Source organism: Eurytemora carolleeae, unplaced genomic scaffold (assembly GCF_000591075.1).
Source record: "Eurytemora carolleeae unplaced genomic scaffold, Eaff_2.0 scaffold156, whole genome shotgun sequence".
In the NCBI taxonomy this organism is placed as follows: domain Eukaryota; kingdom Metazoa; phylum Arthropoda; class Copepoda; order Calanoida; family Temoridae; genus Eurytemora; species Eurytemora carolleeae.
Window position 1 is genome coordinate 315,941 of NW_019396479.1, and position 7,795 is coordinate 323,735.

Sequence of the window (7,795 nt, forward strand, 5' to 3'; positions counted from 1 at the left end):
GGTGGATTTCAAATGTTGATTAAAAATCAAGGAGATTGGTGGATTTCCAATGTTGATTAAAAATCAAGCAGCTTGGTGGATTTCCAATGTTGTTTAAAAATCAAGCAGATTGGTGGATTTCCAACGTTGTTTAAAAATCAAGCATAATGGTGGATTTCCAATGTTGTTTTAAAATCTAGCAGATTGGTGGATTTCAAATGTTGATTAAAAATCAAGCAGATTGGTGGATTTCCAATGTTGATTAAAAATCAAGCAGATTGGTGGATTTCCAATGTTGTTTAAAAATCAAGCATATTGGTGGATTTCAAATGTTGTTTAAAAATCAAGCATAATGGTGAATTTCCAATGTTGTTTAAAAATCAAGCATATTGGTGGATTTCCAATGTTGTTTAAAAATCAAGCATATTGGTGGATTTCCAATGTTGTTTAAAATCTAGCATAATGATGGATTTCCAATGTTGTTTAAATATCAAAATTTTTTATAGCAAAACTTTTTGTTTTAACCAGCAATAAACCTACCCTTGAGTCATGTGAGTTATATATTTAATAAATCTAGGTCCTGAGATTACGCTACTCAAAGTCTAATTATAGTCTCACTGACTCAATCTCTAGCAAAAACTCTAGGCTCTCAATCTCTAGCCAAAACTCAAGGCTCTGTATACGTCCGTAAAACCAAAATTTATTTATATACAGGTGAAATTAAACTGACCGTACTAAGCATTACTACAGAATATGCTACAATATACAACAAATAAATTAATAAATGCCCATGATTAATGGGTAACCCTCCCCTCCCCCGCCCGTTCTCCTTCCTCATGTTCTTTTATATTTATAGAGTAATTCCTCATATTTCGTATAAAGAGTTCCTAGGGTTAAGGTATTTATCACTTGGTTTGGCATTTAAGTCATCCTGTTTTTACATCAGACTATATTGAAAGAGAAAAATAACAATTTTTTGCACACAAAATGTAATAATAAATCATTTTTGCTATCATTTATGCGTTCATGCAAAAATTTTTAAGATATAATTTGTCATTCTTCTACTACGTTTTTTATACTTAAACTTGACGAATTCTTGTTCATAATTTAACAAAAAAAATGCAAATACTGATTTTTTTTATACAACATAAGATTAAAATTTTATGTCTATAATGTATGAAATGCTATCATATTTCTAATACAGAATTTTATTTTATTTTCATAAAATGTTTCAATCTTCATGCATTCAGTAATGGCAGCAAAAACATGCCATACGATTTTGTTGTCCTTAGTTGTCCTCATGAAACAATATAGACGTCCTTATTAAACATTATGTCCGTCCTTATAAAACATGCAATGTGGCCTTAAAACTAGTTATAAAAATAAAGAGCCAAATACTGATAACAACGCCGACTGTCTCCACTAAACAATATGCCATATGGCCGTTCTTTTAAAAATGGCCAACATTTCGCATGTTCTTTAGGGTTGGAGGCTAGGGTTTAAAGGGACTGTTTACTTATTTGGGTAATTTGAGGGAAAACTAAACGGCCCATTAGCTATTCATTAGTAATAGTCTTACTGACAACTCTGGCCTGAGACAACTGTGGCCTGAAAAAAAGCCGATTTATCATTCAGAATTCCAGCACAAAAATATGATACTTTTGTATTGGCACTATTGGATGTATTTTGTCATAGTCATGGATTTTTTAAATTTTTCAAATATTAAATTAAATTGCAGTAACTAATAGTTAATTTTCGATATATTCAACTTTTCTCAAAATTATGTTTAAATTGTCTATTTTAAAAATATAACTAATTTTAAACATTTGACGGTTTGATACGTTTTCTCTGCTTCCCCAGAAATCCCCGTGATTTATTGAAGAGTTGGAATCTATGAACCGGTTTGTCTGAGAGAGAAAGTCGTCTTTGTATAAACATGTTAATTTGTTATGCTTGAACACGAAAAACGTTAATTTCTTGCAAATTCTTAAATAAATTTTGTAATATAATAGCTGACACATGATGAAATTGAACTATGCTAATTTTAGATTTTTTTGGGATGTTTTGTTGTTACTGAAAAACGTTTGATTAGTGTCTATGCAAAGGTATCATACCTTTGCACTGGAATTCTAAACGATAAATCGGCTTTTTCTCTGCTCATAGATATCTTTGAAAAGTAAGACTGATACCAGTGAATAGCTTATAGGCTAATTAATTCACCATGAAATTACCCAAATAAGTAAACAGTCCCTTTAAAGGAACTGTGAAGGAAAAATGAAAGGTGGTATAAGCTGAAACCTGAGCATTTTAGGATTTTAATAACAACACCGCCTTCCCCACCGTCTTCTTAGTAATAAAAAGTTGTTCAGACTTACACGAGGGGAGGAAGGCCAACCACATCAATCTCAAAATCCTTGGAAAAGTTTATTCTAGTCATGTTTTATGCCCTAACGTCGCCATATTTTTAAAAAATTTATTTATTTTCAAGGATTGGACTCTTAAAAAAAATAATATTAAAAGGACGAGGATTTCGATGTGGTTCGGACGAGAAAATGATGAGAATGTGGTTCGGACTAGAGATTGATGTGGTTGGCCTTCCTCCTCTCCTTACACCCTTTATCTGTAGTGAGCTCATGAGACATTTAAATCCGAAAATGATTAAAATGTTCCATAAAACCTTGTGATATTCCACACCATCATTCTGCAAAAAGATATAAATGTAAATGATAAGGGTACTTTAATGTCGAATCTAAGGAAATTGGAAAATTAAAATAGAATTTTCTATTTCAAAATCAAATAAGTTTCAGTTTCAAATCTTACATTTGGAATTGTCAATTTATCGTAAGCTGACTGAAACCAAAACACCTTTAAAGGGAAATATCACGAGTTTAAACTTAAATCTTGAAACCATTTACAAAATTGGATTGGTCTTTATTTACTTAACTATCCTTATCTAGAAGTTAGGAAGATCATATAAACAAAAAAATGTACTGCAGTTTCTGGGTGGAATATAAACACACACAGCGCTGCCTGCAGCCTAAATGCTTTGTTGTCATCCCTCCCACAAATTGGAGTAAACAGGATGAGTAAAAACGATGGGGAAAATGTCGTCTCCTTCCAAAAAGAATAATCTTATCCGCAATGTTTTTTTTCCATTTTTTTTAACTCACATGGTCTAATAATGTACTAGACTATATTTTTCATCAAAATTAAAAGAGCAAAGTATACGAAAAATTTATTTGTATCAAATCCTAAAACATGAAAACTGGATTGACCAAAAATCTTTAAAAAATTTCGTTATTGAAATCAATACAATTATTAACTAATCGGCGATAAATAAGCCAGTCAAAAGTTTCATATTATTTAATATATCTTCCATTCATTTAAAGACATTTTACTGCTCTAATCCTTTTAATTTATTCATTGAAACCTAGCTCAAACGTTTAAATAGAACTAAAATTGCGAATTTACTATAGCACAATTTTGTTTTTGGGTTTGAGACGAACCTATGAGGGTCATACCTTCTCTCTCATATAAAGCTGGCAAAACGGCTGGACCAAATTTGACTTCCAAGGCGTGACATAGGCAAAAAAAAATTTTGAATTTTTTTGAAATTCCACGGGCAACACTAGGCATTCCAGCAAAATCACGATTTAATACCAAGCGCGGGTAAATGGTGGGGTAATGGTAACGGTATGAATAATATTAAAAACCTGCAGGCAACACCAGGTTCTCCAGACTTCCAGCAGGATCTTCTATAGCAAGATACTTTTAATTTTGATAACCAATCAGCAGACACAGATCTTAACAGCTTTGTGGTAAAACTAAACCCCTGGAAAGAAGTCAAATTCCTGTATTTTCCAACTTGTATTCTAGTGTGTAGTGTTGGTAATAATGTTCTAGAGCAGACATTATCTTCTTTATCTTCTTCTTACTCTACACAAGTTTTACAACTTGTATTCTAGTGTGTAGTGTTGGCAATAATGTTCTAGAGCAGACATTATCTTCTTTTTCTTCTTCTTACTCAACACAAGTTTTCCAACTTGTATTCTAGTGTGTAGTGTTGGCAATAATGTTCTAGAGCAGACATTATCTTCTTTATCTTCTTCTTACTCAACACAAGTTTTCCAATTTGTTTAAGTTTTCTTGGGAAATGAGAAACATAGGTTCTCATCATTCATATTCACTCTGGATAGAATTTTAACAGCTTTTTATGGGTTTTTGACCACACTAATCAGTCCGTTACATTATGAACTAGACGGAAAGAGAAGATATGCGACGTTACTGGAACGACTTTGGGACATCGTAGCTCCTCTAATTTTGGTTTTATGCACAAACATGAGATAAATAAAGTTAATCGGTTACATTTTTGGTCTTCTCAATAGCTCTGGGGTCCCCTCAAAAAAATGTGCCTGGTTGGTCCAGTGGGTTGGCCAGCAATAACTCACATATATAGAGGCCTCGAATACAACACTTTTAAAGAGAGATACAACAACCACTGAGCACCAATCTTTCAAAGCACATCTGGGAAATAAAAAACAGAAATGCTTCATTTGAGATATACAGGTCTGTTTTAGCCAAAGGCATATCATACCATCCTGCCATCAAATCTTGTAACCTGTGCAACCTGGAAAGAATATACATTCTAAAATCTGATCACAATTTTCCTTTAAAAAAAAGTTTGGAAATCCTGGGAAAGTGCAGACACAGAGTTAAGTTTTTGATCACTAACTGGTGATTATATATAATTAATTTGCTGTGATTGAATGTGATTGAATGTGATTGATTGTGTATATTATTTTGGTAAAATCCTTTTTGTCAATAGTTTTGTTTTTATAAAAATCTCCTAAAAGATTTCAAATAATCTCTCAAAAAGATTTAAAGCAAATCACCAAATTAGTATCCTGAAGATTGCCTAAAGCATGACACATAATGTCGATACAATAAAACATGTTCTATCTTTACTATTATGTTCTATCTTTACTATTTTGTTCTATCTTTACTATTTTGTTGTTTCACTTTGACCCCTAAAGATGATATTTTTTCCATATAAAAAATATTGTTTGTTGTATCTACACATTTCTTATAAATAATCTTACCCCTTTCATGGAGATGGGTGTCTGATACTTTCATAACAATACTCTGTGTAAGTATAGAAGGTCTAATCTTCACACAAAGAGGTTTATTCGTTTCAACTGAAAATGCAAAGGAAAGAATAGAAAATGTTCAGCGGTATTTTTCTTGAAACAAGATGGCGCCCATGGCGGCTCCTGGTTCATTTAAAAGATAGTTGCATGAGATATGCTTGTGTGCCTAATTTTCAAATCATGATAATGATGTGCAAAACACATTGAAAAAGCTCTTTAAATTTTTTAAAATTTGGATCATTACACTTATTAAAAAGTACTTGAATCTGATTTTTGTATTTAACATAATTTGTCCTCCATCCAACTTCCATCCCATACACTGCCCCCCCCTCTCCTTGTCAATTGTCACAAATCCTCAAGTTGGTCCTATTCGTCCTATGCACATTGAACCAATACATCCATATATTGAATACTATGGATATATAATATTGCATACAATTCCATGAGATATTTGTATGCACGTGCCTTCTTTACATTCTGCAAAAGTTTATTGCATTCTAGAAAGTTAAAAGATGAAAGTTATCTACAGTTGCTAAACTACAATGGTCGTCGTATATATCAATACAATGAAGACGACTTTCGATTTCAATTTTGATTCTTACCAAGCTTTCAAGCAGCATGGACACACATAAATATGGAAACAAAGAGCTTCTAGAAATCAAAACTTTAATAAAGTTGTCGTCTTCATTGTATTCATATAACGCTGACCACTGTATAATAGCTGTTAAGCTGCTAAAAAGTATAAGCTAAGTAATTGAAAATGCCCTATTCAATCCCCGGGAAAAACTTTTATCTCTAAATATCTTATAAAATTTCTTTTTTGGCGGTGAGGGGGGGGGGTTCAAACTGCACAGCACCCATTGGGTGCCAAAAAAAACTGGAAACCAAAGATTTTATTGACCAGCCTCCCCCCCCCTTGAATGCGCCTCTGAATAATTCAATAATTTTTCAACTGCTTCAAAAAACTTGATGGTTCTCAGAGAAAATATATTTCGATATTTTAAATATCCTTCTCAATTCTTGAGGTGTAGTGTATAAGTGGAACTCAGTAACTTTAAATGAAATAACAATCCCTAAGTGACAACTTAGGTTTAAAAGTTTGGTTTGAATAATGTATTATATGGACTCAATGTGTTGCAAACTTGAGCTGTATTGGTTCAAGTTAGGTGTGTAATGTATATCAGAGAATTTCAAAGTTTAAAGTTAAAGCCTCAAAGTTTAGATGGCTGTGCGGACTGTGGGGATAAAACTTGAGTTAACAGATATTTATAACATCATATTATATTCCTTTTCAACCGGTATTTACTATTTATACTCAATTCTTTAGTCATGTGTAGAGATCAGCATTGATTTTTCTTGAACCTGTTTTTTACCTTTAGTACAGGGTGTCCTAATGAATATGAGAATCAAGAGAGGACTTGAACATCGTATTTAGACCACATGTTGTAAATCCCGAGACCACTGCGATTTAAAGGTCTCACTCTCTGAAGCTAAATCTATGAGAATTTTTCCAATTACTTCTTCTGCGACACTTAAAAGTAGACCCTGTCTGAAAAGTTCATAAGACTTTTTATAAGCATGGGCTAAATCTTTGGAGACTATGTAGGCTTTGGGGGGGGGAGGAGCTTTAAAGTGTTAAGTCATCTTTGCCCTGATCTTTCCTAACATGTCATAGTAAAATGTAAACAAAAACTAACCCCCCCCCCATTTCTCGGAATGGTTAACTTTCTAAGGAATTGAGTTTATGCCACAAACTCAAATTTTCTTATTATTATATTTTTGTATTCCAATGGATATTTCAAACAATGGATTGCGTTAGATCAAATAATCTAAATTTGAAATATCAAGGGTTTACACCATCAGGTTGCAAAGATATAGGGTTAGCAAATTTGAGTTTGTGGCAAAAACTCAATTCCTTCATGTAACTTTATATTTCATGAAAAGCTATTTAGAGCATTGTTTGACAATTTTTCTCTTTATTCCTGGAATAAAAAGGTATTTGTAGTGAAGAAAAGACAGTCTTGAATATCATTAGTATTTTCAATAAAAACTGTCATATTTTGATTGATAATAATTCAGGGATTATAGCGAACACTCATTTATCATAGTGTAACAATATCAATGGTAATCTATTGTATCAGCAACAGACAATTCGGTATTTAGGATTTCAATTAGAGGGGAACATCCTCGGTCTTCAAAAATAACAAAATGAGACAATTAAGTAAAATAACCATCCGTTCTACGAACTTTTCGAGAAAAATTCGCGTGTTTTCAGCCCTCCAACAATTGCGTTAGATATTTTGTTGGTAAATTTTGCCTTGGGAGGCCCTTGGTAAAGTAAAGGAATTGAGTCTTTGCCACAAACTCTGGTTTTTAAATCCTTATAGCTTAACAGCCCAATGTTGTAGACCTTAGATATTTCAAACTATGACTTCTGTTATATCAAACAATCAAAGTTTGAAATATCTAAGGTTTACATAATTTGGTTATAGATAGATAGGTATTAGACAATTGAGATTTGCTTCAAACCATCTCAATTCCTTTATTTAACTTCCGGTCCAGTAAAGTAGTTGTAAATAATTATAACTTATGCAACTTAATATTTGATCTGTTCTGTTCTATATTGATCTAACAGAATTTAAAGTTCAAATATCAAAGGTCAACGGGTT